Source organism: Myotis lucifugus, unplaced genomic scaffold (assembly GCF_000147115.1).
Source record: "Myotis lucifugus unplaced genomic scaffold, Myoluc2.0 scaffold_15, whole genome shotgun sequence".
In the NCBI taxonomy this organism is placed as follows: domain Eukaryota; kingdom Metazoa; phylum Chordata; class Mammalia; order Chiroptera; family Vespertilionidae; genus Myotis; species Myotis lucifugus.
In genome coordinates this window covers 14,545,203-14,547,521 of record NW_005871063.1, presented here as the reverse complement: position 1 = coordinate 14,547,521, position 2,319 = coordinate 14,545,203, and the positions used below count along the sequence as shown (strand labels likewise).

The 2,319-nt window shown below is 40.8% G+C and overlaps 1 pseudogene; it reads left to right on the top strand.

The window, feature by feature from the left end:
* The first annotated feature begins 1,047 nt into the window (after positions 1 to 1,047).
* On the top strand, positions 1,048 to 1,987 carry LOC102418624 (annotated as a pseudogene).
* Positions 1,988 to 2,319: the final 332 nt, after the last annotated feature.

Sequence of the window (2,319 nt, the reverse complement as noted above, 5' to 3'; positions counted from 1 at the left end):
ATATTTTGGGGTGGCATATTTTGCTACCCTTCCCCAGGCTTAAACTATGCCCATTCCTCTGTCAGTGAACGTGTGTAAGAGAACATGGTTACCCAAGTTCGGATTTAAATGGAAAACTGGAAAAGGGAATGTGAAAGGCTGTGTGCTGGGTGGGATAAGAAGTCGTTCCAGGAACGAGGATTGGTTGCCCAGAGTGGACAAGTGGTCAATAACCAACCCTTCCAACATGAAGAGAGTCAAGCATACCCTGCCCAGGGAGCCGGGGGACAATAGCTCTGATGTTCTCGGTGATGCCTTGTCTCCCAGCTCAGACCCAGAGCTCCAGTTAAGCCACGGTTCGAATTCCACATTCAGAATGTGCTGATAGCAGAGCTTGACGGGCACAGATGGCATAGGGTGCAGTCTGGTTGCTAGACTGTTCTTCCAGGTCCCAGTGCCTCTGGGTGTGCCCTCAGGTTGCCTTTTTGGTTAGTCTTTATTCATCTTCATTCTTTACCATTCTACCCTCTGTGGGACCTCAGTTGTGGCAGAAAAATGAGAACTTTGACACCAAAGAAAGCGGGTAATATTGAACTCTTACATTTTGGCATCAGCGGTCCTTAAGAAAAGGCTTTATCAATATTTAATATAGTGAAGTGAACATATGGTCCCTTTTGTTATCCTTTGGTCTCCACATAATAAAAGTTATCCACTGACAAATTTTACCATGTTTGTGCACAAATTCAAACACAATCCTTGCCCTAGCTTGTTTGGCTCAGTGGATAGAGTGTTGGTCTGCAGACTGAAGGGTCCCAAGTTCGATTCCGGTCAAGGGCACGTACCTAGGCTGCAGGCTCGATCCCTAGCCCTGGTCAGGGCATGTGTGGGAGGCAACCAACTGATGTGTCTCTCTCATGTCAATGTTTGTCTCCCCCCCCTTCTTTTCCACGCTTTCTAAAAATGGGAAAATATCCTTGGGTGAGGATTAACATAAACAAAATAATAATAATAAATTAGAAAATTTAGCTTCTTGCGGTAATTCCGCGGTGCACATGTGTTAGTGCAGCTCTGGGTGTGGTAGCGATGGAAGCTCTGGATCAGATTGTAAAGCCCCAAATGAAAAGGGCCAAGAGATTCCTTGAGAAGAGAGAACCGAAACTCAGTGAAAATATTAAAAATGCCATGCTTATTAAAGGGGGAAATGCAAATTCAGCAGTCACACAAGTACTTAGAGATGTGTATGCATTGAAAAAACCATATGGCATTCGGTATAAAAAGAAAAATATTATGAGACCATTTGAGGATCAGACATCATTGGAATTTTTTTCAAAGAAGTCAGATTGTTCTTTATTTATGTTTGGTTCCCATAATAAAAAGCGGCCAAATAATCTTGTAATAGTTCGTATGATTGAATTAGGTATTGAGAAGTTTGTCTCTCTAAAAGATATTAAGAATAGTAAATGCCCTGAGGGAACATGTGAATATTTGCTGGTAATGCTTTTGATGTAACAGAAGACAACAGAAGGCTAAAAAGTCTCCTTATTGATTTTTTTCAGGGGCCCTGCAATATCAAATATCTGCCTGGCTGGTTTAGAGTATGTCCTACACTTCACTGCACTGAAGGGGAAGATTTACTTTCAAAGCTATAAGCTGCTGTTGAAGACATCTGGTTGCAGAACACCATGGACTGAATTGGAAGAGATGGGACCCTCATTGGATCTGGTGCTGAGGAGGACACATCTGGCCTCAGATGACCTTTATAAGTCATCCATGAAAATGCCAAAAGCCCTCAAGCCAAAGAAAAAGAAAAATATCTCCCATGATACTTTTGGTACAACTATGGAAGGATTCATATGCAGAAGCAAGACCTAAACAAACTACAAACCAGAAAAATGAAGGGGCTGAAAAAGCGACCTGTAGAAAGGATAACAGAAGACCGGGAGAGAAAATCAAAGAGAATTAAAAAAAAAAATTGATGGATCTTAGCCAATAACTAATTTCATTGTAGTCTGTTGACATAAAGAGAATTATGTCAAGCATCAAAATAAATAAATTAATTTAAAAATTTAGAAAATAAAAGAAATCCTTAAGAAGTAATTAAATTTCAAATTTGCAATTCAGTGGTCATTCAGACCTTTCTACTTTTGTGTTTGGTATATATGGGGCACCTTTTGGAAGCTGTTCCACATGTAAAGGATTGTTCTGAGCAAATACCAAACTGGTGCATGCAAAGCCACCCATACACTGCAATTACACACTGGAAGCTCATAATAGGTGCATGAACCACTTCCTGTATGAGTTACTCAGCTTTATGCACAACTTTTCTCATTGGAAGGACCG